Below are 14,002 nucleotides of genomic sequence, written 5' to 3'. Positions count from 1 at the left end.
AACAGATGCAGAGAAAGCATTTGACAAAATTCAACATCCATTTATGATAAAACACTTATCAAAGTGGGTGTCGGAGAAACATATCTCAACATAATAAAGTCCATTTATGACAAGCCCACAGTTAAATCATACTCAATGCTGAAAGCCTTCTGGCTACATTCAGGAACAAGACAAGGATTCCTACTCTCACCATATCTATTTTACACAGTATTGGAAGTCCTAGCTACAGCAATCTGACAAGAAAAAGAAATAAAAGGATCCAAATTGGAAGGGAAGAGGAAACTTCAGGTAAACTGTCACTATTTGCAGATGATATAATACTTTATATAGAAAACCCTAAAATCGCCACTAAAAAAAAAAAAAAAACTATTAAAACTAATACATGAATCAGCAAGGTTGTGGGATACAAGATTAATATACAGGAACCTGTTATAGTTTTATACACTAATAATAAGAAATGAGAAAGAAAAAGTAAAAATATCACATTTAAAACTACATTTAAAAATAAAATAAAACATCTAGGAATAAACTTAACCAAGGAGGTGAAAGACCTATACTCTGAAAACTATATAAAACACTGATGAAGGAAACTGAAGATAATTCTAAGAAATGGGAAGCTATCCCACGCTTCCCATTTGGAAGAACTAATACTGTTAAAACGGCCATACTACCCAAAGCAACCTACAGATTTAACACAATCCCTATCAAAATACCCATGACATTCTTCCCAGAACTAGGACAAATAATTCTAAAATTCATATTGACCCACAAAAGACCCTGAATTGCCAAAGCAATCTTGAGAAAAAAAGAACAAAGCTGGAGACATAACCTTCTCAGACTTCAGACTTTACTACAAAGCTACAATAATCAAAACAGCGTGCTACTGGAACAAAACAAACACATAGATCAATTGAACAGAATAAAGGGCTCAGAAATAAACCCACACACATACGGTCAATTAATCTACAACAAAGGAGAAAGAATATACAATGAAGATAGGTTGGTCTCTTCAACAAGTTGTGCTGGGAAAACTAAACAGTCACATGTAAATCAATGAGATTAGAACACTCCCTCACACTGTATACAAAAATAAAGTCAAAATGAATTAAAGACCTAAATGTAAGACCTGAAACCATAAAACTCCTAGAAGAAAACATAGGCAGAATATTCTTTGACATAAAAATAAACTGTCAATGAAGAATTCTATATCCAGCAAAGCTGTCCTTCAGAAATGGAGAGATAAAGCCTTTCTCAAACAAACAAAAGCTGAGTGACTTCATCACCACTAGATCTGTCTTAAAAAAATGCTAAATGGATTTCTTTGAGTAGAAGTAAAAGAATGCTGATTAATATCATAAAAATATAAGAAGGTAGCATAAAACTCACTTGTAATAGAAAACACACAGTCAAAGTTAGATTCAGTGATATGGTAATGGTGGTGCATAATTCACTTACAATTCTATTTTAAAGGTTTTTTTTTTTAAAGTAGTAAAAACAACCAGAACTACCATAACTTGTTATTAGATACACAATTTAAAAAATTATGTAAATGTAACAACATAACCTAAAATGTGAGGAGGAAGAGAAGTAAAAGTGTAAAGTTTAGGAACACTATTGACATAGGTTGTCATCAGTTTAAAAAAGGATATTATAATTCTAAGATATTTTATGTAAGCCTCATGGTAACCACAAGGGAAAACCTATAGTAAATATATAAAAGAATATGATAAAGAAGTCAAAGCATTCTGTTATCAAAAGATATCAAAACACAAAAGATAGCAAAAAATTAAACAAAAAGCAGGATAAGAAGCAAGAAACAATGGATCAACGAAACAGTCAGAAAACAAAAAAAAGCAACATAAGTCCTAGCCTGTCAATAATTACTGTAAACAAAAATGAATTAAATTCTCCAATCAAAAGACACAATGGCTGAATGGATTAAAAAAAAACAAGCGCCAACTATATGCTGCCTACAAGAGACTCAACTTTAGCCTTAGACACATGTAGACTGAGAGTAAAATGACGGAAAAATATATTTTAAGCAAACAGTGTAAAAAGATAATAAAGCAGGGTAGCTATACTTATGTAATACAAAATAGATGCTAAACTACAGATGGTAAAAAGAGACAAAGAAAGCCATTATATAATGATAAAGGGGTAAATCCATCAAGAAGATATAACAACTGTAAATATTCATGCACCCAATATTGGAGCACCTAGATATATAAACAAAAACTAACAGAGCTAAAAGGATAAATAAATAGCAAGACAATAATAGTTAGGATGATAATACCTTAACTATTACCAACAATGGAGAGACCATCCAGAGAATCAATTTTTAAAATAGTGGATTTGACAACACTATAGATCAAATTGACCCAACAGACATATATTGAACATTCTAGTCAACAACAGAATACACATTCTATTAAGTGCACATGGAACACTTTCTAGGATAGACCATATGGACCCCAAACAAATTCAAGAAGACTGAAAATTAGCAAATTCAAAAAAGACTGAAATCATACCAAGTATCTTCTCTGACCACAGTATTATGAGACTTGAAATCAATAACAGGAAGGAGACTGGAAAATTCATGAATACAAGAACGTTAAACAACACTCTCTTGAATAAGCAATGGATCAAAGAAGAAATAAAAGAATATCTTGAGACAAATTAAAATACAATATACCAAAACTTACGGGATGCAGAAACGCAGTTCTAAGAGGGAAGCTTAGACAATAAATATCTACATTAAGAAACAACAAAGATTAAAATAAACAAAATTAACAAAGCTGAAGCTAGACTAACCAAGGAAAGAAGAGAAAGGACCTAAATTAACAAAATTATAAATGAAAGAGGGGACAATACAAATGATACCACAGAAATACACAGGTCCATAATAAACTACTATGAACAACAATAAGCCAACAAACTGGACAACCTAGAAGAAACGGAAATATTCTTAGAACACAGAACCTACAAAGACTGAATCAGAAAGATATAGAAAATCTGAAAAGATCAATTACTAATTACTAATGAAATCACCAAAGACTTCAAATAGCCAAAGCAATCCTGAGAAGGAGGAACAAAGTGGAAGTCACCACACTACCTGATTTCAAGCTATATTATAAAGCATAGTATCAAAACAGTCTAGACTGGTACAAAAAAAAAAAAAAAAAAACCTAAAAAATAGATACATAGACCAATGGAACAGGATTAAGAGTCCAGAAATAAACTCATATATGTACAGTCAACAATATTTGACAAGGGAGATAAGAATACTCAATGTAGGAAAGACAACCTCTTTAATAGAGGGTGATGGAAATTTGAATATTCACATATAAAAGAAAGATATCCCTATCTTATACCACGCACAAAAATTAACTCAAAATGGGTTAAAGATTTAAATGTAAGAGCAGAAACAGTAAAACTCCTGGAAGAAAACATATTTTTTAAAAAGCTCTTTGACATGGGTCGTGGCAATGATATGACACCTACAGCACAAGCAAGAAAATAAAAAATAAACAAGTGGGACTACATCAAACTAAAAAGCTTCTGCACAGCAAAATAAACTATCACCAAAATGAAAAGATAACCTATGGAATGGAAAAATTTGCAAATTATTTATTTAATAAGGATTTAATATCCAAAATTTATAAAGAACTCATTCAACTCAATAGCAAAAAAAAATCCAATTAAAAAATGGATAAAGGACCTGAATAGACATTTTTCTAAAAAAGATATAAAGATGGCCAACAGGTACATGAAGAGGTGCTTAACATGGGTAATCATAAATGAAATACAAATCAAAACCACAGTGAGAAATCACCCCATGCCTGTTACAATGGCTATCATCAGAAAGACAAGAGATAACAACTGCTGGCAAGGAGGTGGGAGAAGGGAACCCTGGTGCACTACTGGTGGGACTGTAACCTGTGCAGTAACTACAAAAGACAGTACGGAGGCTCCTCAAAAATTTTAGAAATGAATTTCTGAACGATCCAGCAGTTCCTCTGCTGGGAACACATCCAAAGGAAATAAAAACACCATGTTGAAGAGATATCTGCACCCCCATGTTTACTGCAGCATTATTTATAATAGCCAAGGTGTGGAAACAACCGAAGTGTCCATCTGCAAATAAATGCATAAACAAAATGTGGCATACATATACAGCAGAATATTATTCAGCCATTAAAAAGAAGGATATCCTATTTTCGACAACATGGATGGACCTTGAGGACTTTGTGGTAAGTGAAATAAGTCAGACAGAAAAAGGCAAATACTGTATGTTGTCATTTATATGCAGAATTTTACAGAAACAAAGAGAGACAGAGAGAGGGAGGGAGGGAGGAAGGAAAAAAACAAAATACATAGAAAAAAATCAGATTTGTGATTGTCAGAAGCATAAGGTAAGAAATGGGAGAACTGGATGAAGGTGGTCAAAAGGTTCAGACTTCCAATAAGATAAATAAGTACTGGAATGCAATGTACAACATGACGACTACAGTTAACAATGCCATATGGTATATTTGAAACTTAAGAGAGTAAAGCCTAAGAATCGTCATCACAAGGAGAAAAGAAAATTTTTCTTTTTTTTTTTTTTTTTGTATCTATATGAGATGACGGATGTACCTAAAGGATACTATGGTAATCATTTCACAATATGTGTAAGTCGGGTCATTCTGCTCTACACCTTAAACTTATACAGTGCTCTATAACAGTTATATTTCAATAAAACTGGGGGAAAAGATTATAAGATTTTAAAAGTAACTTTCAGTTTGATAAAGCATCATCTTGAGAATAAATTACAAAAAGCAGGAAAATGCTACTCTGTGTCTGCTTGTAAAGCCAGGTAACATTTCAGAACTCGACTTATAAATGAAAAATTTAACCAACATGTAATTATGCCATTTTAACTGCAAGAAGAAATACAACTTTAAATAAGATTTTGAGAGCAGCTAGGCCAAACAGATATCAAAATTACGTACTTCTAATGTCAGCAAGAGAAAAGTGATTCACAAACCAAGAATAGGACTCCATGATGTATATGTCTCATGGTAAAAAACAAAAGCAACACACACACACACACACAACTCAACACAACACAACCTAGCATCCTGGTCATTACACTGTAAGTTATTCTGTCCACCTAGACAAAAAATAACTATGTTCCTCTTCTAAAATACAAACTGATGCCTACTCTATTTCCTAGGGGGCATAAATTTCAAGGCTTTATAAAAGGCAAAGTTACTGAATGTTCCCCTTGTTATTTTGTTTTACTTTTTAAATTTGTTTGTTTTGTTTTTTGTAACCCACCTCAAAGACTTTTGGGGATGAAGTAGGCATATCCAAATAATAAATAAATAGAAATAACAGCTACAGGTCTTTAAGATTGCTTCTAATTTCTCCCCACTTAAAAGAAAAAAATCCTACTGACTACACTTCTCTACCAAGTACTGTCCCATTTCTTAATTTCCCTTTGCAGCAAAACTTTCATTATCAGATTTCCCAGCTCACCTTCTGCCACACACTGCACCAAAAGCTGCTCTTGCTCAAAAGTCACATAGCCTTCATTGTTGTTAAAGCCTCTCGTCAGCCTTTATTTGATACGCGTTTTTTCACCTGGTTTCCAGGATAGCTCATTCTTTTGTTTTCCTTCCTACCTTTCCTGTCACTCTTTTCCAGTGTTCTCTGCTAGTTTACTCTCTTCTCCCAGACCCCTTAAATTTGAAATGCCCCAAGAATCCATCCTTAATCCTCTCCTTTTCCCCATCTCAATATATCTATGCTTATAGCATCCCAGTTTATATATCTAGTCCAGACCTCTCTACCAAACTCCAGATTCATATATTCAAATGCCTACTTTATATCTAGACATCATTTCAAACTCAGCATTTCCAAATATGGGTATCTAATCTTCTCCTTCCTCCAAAAGAAATACATTTTCCATTGCACTGAATGCTAATTCTGTCCTTCTAGTTGCTAAAGCTAACAAACTTGACATCATCCTCGAATCATCTCTTTTATTCAACCTCCATATACAGTAAATAAATTCTGTTGGTGGTATATTCAAAATATATTCAGAATCTGACTTTTTTTCCCATCAACTTCATTCAATCATCACAGTCTGAACCAAATTTAATTCTCAGCTACATTACTGCAATAGCTTTCAACATATCCTTCTGTTTAATCCTTGTCCTCCTATAGTCTATTATCAATATATCTGCAATGATTCTTTTAAAATAAAAGTAAAATTGTGACACTTCTCTCAATAAAAGCCATTTCACTTGAAATTTTTCTAAAAGTCCTTAAAATCGCTCAACGGTCCTCTGTGACCTGGCTTCTCCCAGACCTTTTCTCTTACTACTCTCTTCCTTGTTCACCCTAATCTACCAAAATTGCCTCCTTACTGTTCTCCATATATGTCATAAGGCATTCTCTTGCCTTGAGATCTCTACAATGACTGTCTTCTCTTCCTGAAAGCCTCTATCTCCAAAAAGCCAATTGGCTAACTATCTTATTCCCTTCAAGTCTGTGCCCACCTGACAGTTTGTCATTGGTACTCTCAAACCCAGAACCCCGATCTCTGTTACCTTCCCCTATGTTTCCCACAGCATTTATCACTTTCTAACATACTACACAATTTACTTATTTACTATTTCTCCCCATGAGAATAAAAGCTCCAGAAATGCAGAAATTTGATCTGCTTCATGGATATATCTATCCAAATATTCATAAGAGTGCCTGAAAATAACTGAAGATCAATAAATATTACTGGAACTAATGAATACTGCTCTACAATGAAACTTCAGGCAAAAGGAAAACATGGGGTAAACAAAAGGTATTGGCAAGATTCTCTGATTTATACCTCTCCCCGCCACCGCAAAGAAAAATGCACTGAAAATGAAAAGCTACCAATTCAAGGAATAATAGCTCCAGAATGGATTTTGTAGCATAGCTGAGACATTAACCTGGGACTTCTGATTTTCACTCCACTGTTCCTTGAATTACAGTACACTGCATCCTGTGTGCTACCTTTCCTCCATAAAAACAGACGGCCATGTTTTATAAATAAATTGCCATAAAGTTTTATCGAAGTCTAAAATTAAACAGGAATATACATTTAATATAATCATGTTTTATTTTCTTATAACCCCTGATAAAAAAATAAGTGTATAGAACACTTCAACAACACTATCAACCAATTTGTCCTAATTAATAGGTGTGGAAAATTATTTCCAATGTCTACAGAAAACATTCTTTTCAAGTATACATATAATGGTCACCATAATAGACCATACAGTGAACCATAAATTCACAATGAATGTTAAGATATTGAAATTATACAGGATGTTCTCTAACCATAAGAGAATTAAATTTAAATTAATAAATATACCTATGAAATCTCCAAATAAATTAAGCAACATCTTATAACTAAGAGGTTAAAGATGAAATCACTAGCAAAATTAGAAAACATTTTTAACTTGATAAATGCACAATATATAAAATGTATGGGATGCAGTTAAAGTGGTATTTTAAAGGTAAATTTATAGCTAAATATTTATATTTGAAAGGAGGAAAGCTGGAGATCAATAATCTAAGTTCCCACTTTAAGAAGCTAGAAAAAAATAAGCAAATTAAACCCAAATAGAAAAAATCATTAATTTAGATATAGACAAAAACTGAAAAAACAAAAGACAATAAAGAAAATTAGCAGTTGAAAGTTGATTCTCTGAACAGAATAATGAAAGTGATAAATTTCTAAAGCAAACAAACAAGGAAAAAAGGCAAAATATTAATTAGCAGTATCAGAAATGAAAGAAGCACCATGAATAGGGAGCATACAGACATTAAAAGGAAATTAAGCAAATATGGAACAGCTTTACGCCAGTAAATTTGACAAAATATATGAAAAGAACAAATTGCTTCAAAGGTACAACTTTAAAAGCTGATAAAGAATGAACAGGACATTTGAATAGCCCCATATATGGTAAGGAAATTAAATTTATAAATAAATATCATCTCACAAAGAAAACTAAAGATCCAAATTGTTTCTGCTGATAAAGTCTATCAAACATTTAAGGAAGTAAAAAAAAAAAAAAAAAAGAATCTCATTAAATCATTTTTTAGAAAATAGAGAAGAGAACACTTAACAATTTGTTTGAAGAGACCAGCTTAATCCTACTACCAAAACATCACAAAAAACACTATAGAGAAAAAAATATTATGGATCAACATCCCCACAAAACATAAACAAAATTTAAGTAATAAAACCTAGAAACATATAAAACAGAATATATCATAACTCAGTATGGTTAATATTAAAAAATAAATCAATATATTTGATCATATTGAAATAATAAAGAAAAGGCAACTGACAAAATTCAGCACCCATGAAAGATAAAAACTCACAAACTAAAAACGGAGGTGGAAATTCTCAATCTGATAAAGGGCATCTATGAAAATCTATAGCTAATATTATATATCAGTGACATTGAATAATATCCTCTGTTCCCCAAGTTCAGGAAATCTAATCAGTGTGATTTTAAAACAAAAGAAATTAAAAGTGTAAAAATTGGAAAGTATTAAAATGTTTTTATTAACAGAAATAAAAATTAGATAAATGTATCCCATGTTACATATAAAATGCTAAGTAAACTACAGAAAAAGTACTAGAACTAATAGGCAAATTTAACAAGGTTGTAGGGTAAGAAGTTAATACAGAAAATAAATTGAACTTCTCTATACTAGCAACAAGTAATTGAAAAATAAAATTTTTAAATAATTTCATCTGCAATAAGAAAAACTGCAAGATATTTGCATGCTGAAATTATAAAACATTTTAAAAGAAACTAATATAGACCTAAACAAATAGAGAGATATATGTTCATGGATTAAAAGAATCAAACATTGAAATAACGTCAATTTTCCCCAAATCATCAAATAGTAGACTCATCAAAATTCTGATAAAAATTCCACTGTTTTTTGCTAGATAAATTTACAAGATAAGTTTAAACTGTATAAGACCTACCAAAGGACTTGATACAGAAAAGCAAGGTTGGAGGACTTACACAACCAGATTTCAAAACTAACTATAAAATTATAGTGATCAAGATGGTGTGGCATTTGTATAAAGGATAGAAAAATAGATCACTGGGATAGATAAGGGAATCCAGAAATAGACCAACGCCTATACGGTCAGTGGAGAAAGGAGAGTGTTTTCAATAAATGGTGATGGAACAACAGACCAAACTGCAAGCTACTTCAATCCAAAATAAAGTTTAATTCAAGACATCTCATAGGCCCAAAGATAAAAGCTAAAACTATAAATTTATAAGAAATTTTGGCAGAATTTGTTAACAGTGTTGGGGAAGGCAAGGACCCTTAAAGAGTACACAAAAAGCACTAGCCATCATGATAATAAATTGGACTTATGTCAAAACTTCAGAAGTCTGTGCTTCTAAAGATATGTTTAAAAAATGACAAGTCAGGACACACACACACACACACCCAAGTGTCCAAATACATAAAAAAAAAAAAACCTGCTACATATCATTTTTTTTAAGCCCAAAAATTTTAATGGGGAAAAGACTACATTTAAAAGGAAATAAAAAGTATATTAAAAAGTATCTGGCATCTTTAGTCATCAGGAAATTGTGTATTAAAGCCACAGTGATAATACTGTTTCACATTCACTAGAATAGCTAAAATTATAAAGATTAACAACCTTAAATGTTGAGGAAGCTATGGATCCATTAGAATTCCCATAATATTGTCAATGGAATTATAAAATAGTACAACTACTTTGGAAAACTGCTTGGAATTTTCTAAATAAAATTGAACATATACATAGTCTATAATTAAGCATTTCTGCTCCTGAGTATTTACTCAGGAAAAATGAAAACATATCTATACAATGACTTGTGCAAAAATGTTTATAACAGCTTTATCGTAGTCAAAAAATGGAAACAGTCCAAATATCTACCAATAGGAGAGCGGATTTTGGTATAAACATAATGAAGAAAGAAAAAAAGGAGGGACAAACTACTGATAAAAGCAATAGGACAACTTTCAAAAACGTATGTACATGAAAAGAAGCCAAGCACAAAACAGTACATATTATATTATTTTATATACATAAGTTTGTGTACAACCCAAACCAGTCTATAGTGATAGAAATCAGAACCGTGGTCACCTACGGGGATGCTGTGTACAGGGAACTTTGTGCAGAGGTGGAAATGTTCTATATTTGGATTAAGTTATGTTTATATAAGTATATACATTTGTGAAAACTCATTGAATCATACACTAAAGATCTATGCATTTCACTATAAGTACATTTTATCTTATTAAAGTATTTTAAAATAAAAAAAAAATCTTAGCCCATTAGTCAAAAGTCATTGTGAAATTACTTTAAAAGATGCCAGTTAGGAATGTATGTATTCTCAAGGTAAAATATTGTTGAGAAAAATATGTGATATTTAAAAGCCTAGAGCATATTATTTTGTGACTGGACAAGGCACAATTTTGACTGGTGCTTGAAAATAAAATGTTGTGTTCTTTACACATTTTATTATCGACATGAGCACTATGAAAGGAAAATCCACCTCTGCCCAAATTATAGCACTAGGCAACTTGGGTTTAGAAGCATAGGTCTGGAATCCAAGATGTCAGACTAGCTATAAAGCATGTAGACCATGGACAGTGTGGTCTATGTGCTTTTTATTTTCTGGTGAGGAAATTTGAATTTTCTAGGAACTACAAAGCATATTTTAATCTTCCGAATTTTGTATGTCTACAAATAGTATCTTTTTTTTAGCATTTCCATTAAGTAAATGACAATATATGCTTGAATTTGTTTCACAAGTAGAAATACTGACGCAAAGGGAAATTAAATTCGTAATTACTTGATAGCAGTGTGACTAGTTGAAACGAGCATTTTGGGGAGTCATTTTACCTAGTTGTCTTGATCATTCAAAACAAGACAACCAGTACAACTTATTTTTAATTAACAGACCACTCTTAGAATAAGCATCACAACCTGTTCTCCCAATATTAAGTGATCAAGCAACAGAAGAAAACAAATTTAAACCAACCTTTCGACTTGTGGTCTAAGGTATTTCTTCCAGTATATGATAGCTTCTTAGGTCACCAGCAAAGCCCACGGAGATCGCAGAGGAAAGTAAGACGGAATGTAGTTGATAAGGTCTAACCTCTTCTTTTGGGCTAACCTAGTTTTACCTGCCTACAGGGGTCCGAGTGCAGAGGCCCTGCAACTAACCCACCGGATTACACTTCCCTGCACAGAAGCGCAGCGTCAGACACCTCAGCTCGACCAGCGGTGAGCAGAAGCGCTGGGCTCACACGCAATTCAAGATGGCGGCGGCGGGGAGCCGTGGGCAGAGACCTCGTCTGGGACACTGCGCTCTGGAGCGTGAGCTGCGCCAAACCTTCGAGAACTCCGCCCCCTCCCCACTGCGAGATCCCGCTAGAGCAGCCCCACCCACTGCCTGCGCGGAGAACGCAGCGCTTGTGCTCTGGAGCCAGAGCTCCGAACCTCTCCATTCTTCGGTCAAAGAATAAAGTTTTCCTTTGTTTCTGAACCCAGCTCAGTCTCATTCTATTGGCCTGAGGGACACCAGGCAGAAGGACGCTTCTTGGGAATCGACTCAGAAGGGTTGGTGACACAAACACAGGGGGCAAAATAAAAGTGAGTAAACTATAAAAACAGCTTAGTATTGGCAATATTTTTCTGAAAGAATGAATAGTATATCTGAATTTTCCTTATCTCTAGGTAACTACAAGAGTATAATCAATTTATTGTTGGAATATGCTACTCTTTCCTACAAACTCAGTCTACAAAAGCTTTTCTTGCTTGCTGAATTAGATTTTTTTTTCGTTTTTTAAAAATATAGCTCATTTCAAGGAAATTTAGAGTGTACTCATTCTTTTCAGGTTTATCTCTCACCCTAAAAAGTAGTTCCCAATCTTGTTATGGTCACAGACACTTTTGTTAATTGGATGAACACTGCTATGAATTTTCTCTTCAGAAAAAATGAGCATAGTTTTGTACACATAAAATTTTGCAAGTTATTTCCATGAACTCACGATTAAGCAGCCCTGCTTTTAAAAAAAATCATATTTGAAACTCAGTAATTCTTTTAATGACCAATTTAATTCTAGTTATTCAACATATTAGAGAAGTGGTTCACAACTAGGAGTGTTAGAAACTCCGTTTTAGAATTACAATGGAAAATACTGATTTGACAGATGATGCTTTGAGAACCTATTAAACAAGTACATAAAAGAAAAAAAATGCTATGATTTTATTTCAGTTTTAAGTAACTTAATCACACCTGCTATATTTAAAAATAATGCTCCACATATGTGAAAAACATGTCATTCAGTATAAGGACAATACTTGGTGTACAGGTGGATTTGCAGACACTTGGGAATAACTCCAAGGTCTCCCTGACTCCCACCGCAGTCCAGAGGCTTGAAGCTAACTAATTGGGAAAAACAGAAATCAATAAAAAGTTCCTAAGAAAAAGTATTTTAATTTAAAAAAACAGAAGGATATCCTTTGACACACAGAATGAGAGAGAGAATGAGAGTCTATTAAAAAATTTTATTATAATACAACTGCTATAATTATATTACACTGCTCTTTCAAAATAGCCTTAGTCTGTTTCAGTGTGTTATTTGCATTTTGTTTCAGAAAGATTTCTTAACAGCAAATTGTTTCCATTTTCATCTATGACCTGTGGTGACACAAAGTGAACCAGGTTCTATAAATTACCATGGAAAGCTGTGGCAGAACAAAGCCCTGAGGATATGACAAGCAAGAAGGGAATGTGGTGTTTGCAATTGTAGACTAAAATTGAAGAAGGAAAACATTTGAATTGCAAATGCCATATTAAAAGTGGACACTGCTCTTGACTGCTTTATGCAATAGTGTTGCAGGCCTGATGTGAGAAATAAAAAATCTGTTGCTCGATTTAGTACCATTGAATATTTGGACTACTTTTTGGATCCTTGAGTTCACAAGAGTATCCATTTGGTCACCAGAAGTATTCGTTAAGGTCATTTACCCTTGATTGCTTTGGGCTAGTGAATATTTTTAAGGAGTTTTTAAAGCTCTAGTTTGGGCAGAGTCATGATCAGATAGCTTAATAAAGCTGCTTTGTGTGGGACTATGACAAAGTTTTGCCATGTTTTTACAGACATTTTGCCACAAAATCAAAGTTAACTTTTTTTTCCAATTATCTTTGCCACAGAGGAACCCAGACATGCTCTATTTGTAAAGCGACTGCATGAGTCGAAAAGCACAGTAATTCTGAAGCTGTTGGCTTGGATAAAATGCGAATGTAATTAAAAAGAAAAAGGTCAGTAAAAGAACATGCTGGGAATTGAAAATTAAAAAATCTGAAATGATGTCCCAGCCAGCCCATAAGGTCTTTTTCACAGAGCAGAAAGTTATCTCAAATGCTCTGTTTGTCCCAGAGTCCATGTTCTTCCCCTGCTATTGCCTGTTCTTGTGCTTTCTGTCTTTAACAATCCCTGCAAATAATCAAAATTATCTGCAGTCAGAATATTTGCTGCATTATTACTCTGATGCTAATAATTATTTCAAATTATTTGTTCCTTTGTTCATAGTGGAGAAGCAACAAATGATTTTTAAAGCTCTACTGTATCTTTCTTTTAATTCTAAACTTCTTGTCATTAGCTCTTTTCCTATCACCATGCTATTTCCACCAAGCACATTACCAACATCTTCAGGAAAATTACATCCCTATATTTTAAACTGATTCTTGGGAAGAAAGGAAGTCTTTTTTATTTTCTCTATACACCAATAGTATATAAAACAGAAGCTTTTTAAACATGTTTCATAATGATCACTGACTTAGAACAGAAGGGAACCTTGGGAATCATCTAGTGAAACACTCATTTTGCACATAAAGAAGCTGTGGCCCATATGATTCACTGAGGGTGACCCAGC

At 33.2% G+C, this 14,002-nt stretch overlaps 1 long non-coding RNA gene across 1 annotated transcript in view; it reads right to left on the bottom strand.

Annotated features, from left to right (window-relative positions):
- LOC116664263 overlaps positions 1–11,215 on the bottom strand; it is a 75,192-nt gene extending 63,977 nt beyond the window's left edge. Inside the window, exon 1 of the long non-coding RNA XR_004320684.1 lies at positions 11,100–11,215. This is a non-coding gene — a long non-coding RNA (uncharacterized LOC116664263). The remainder of the gene's footprint in view (positions 1–11,099) is intronic.
- Positions 11,216–14,002: the final 2,787 nt, after the last annotated feature.

Source organism: Camelus ferus, chromosome 6 (genome assembly GCF_009834535.1).
Source record: "Camelus ferus isolate YT-003-E chromosome 6, BCGSAC_Cfer_1.0, whole genome shotgun sequence".
NCBI lineage: Eukaryota > Metazoa > Chordata > Mammalia > Artiodactyla > Camelidae > Camelus > Camelus ferus.
Note: the sequence above shows the minus strand (reverse complement) of the source record. Positions and strands in the feature narration are given on the sequence as shown.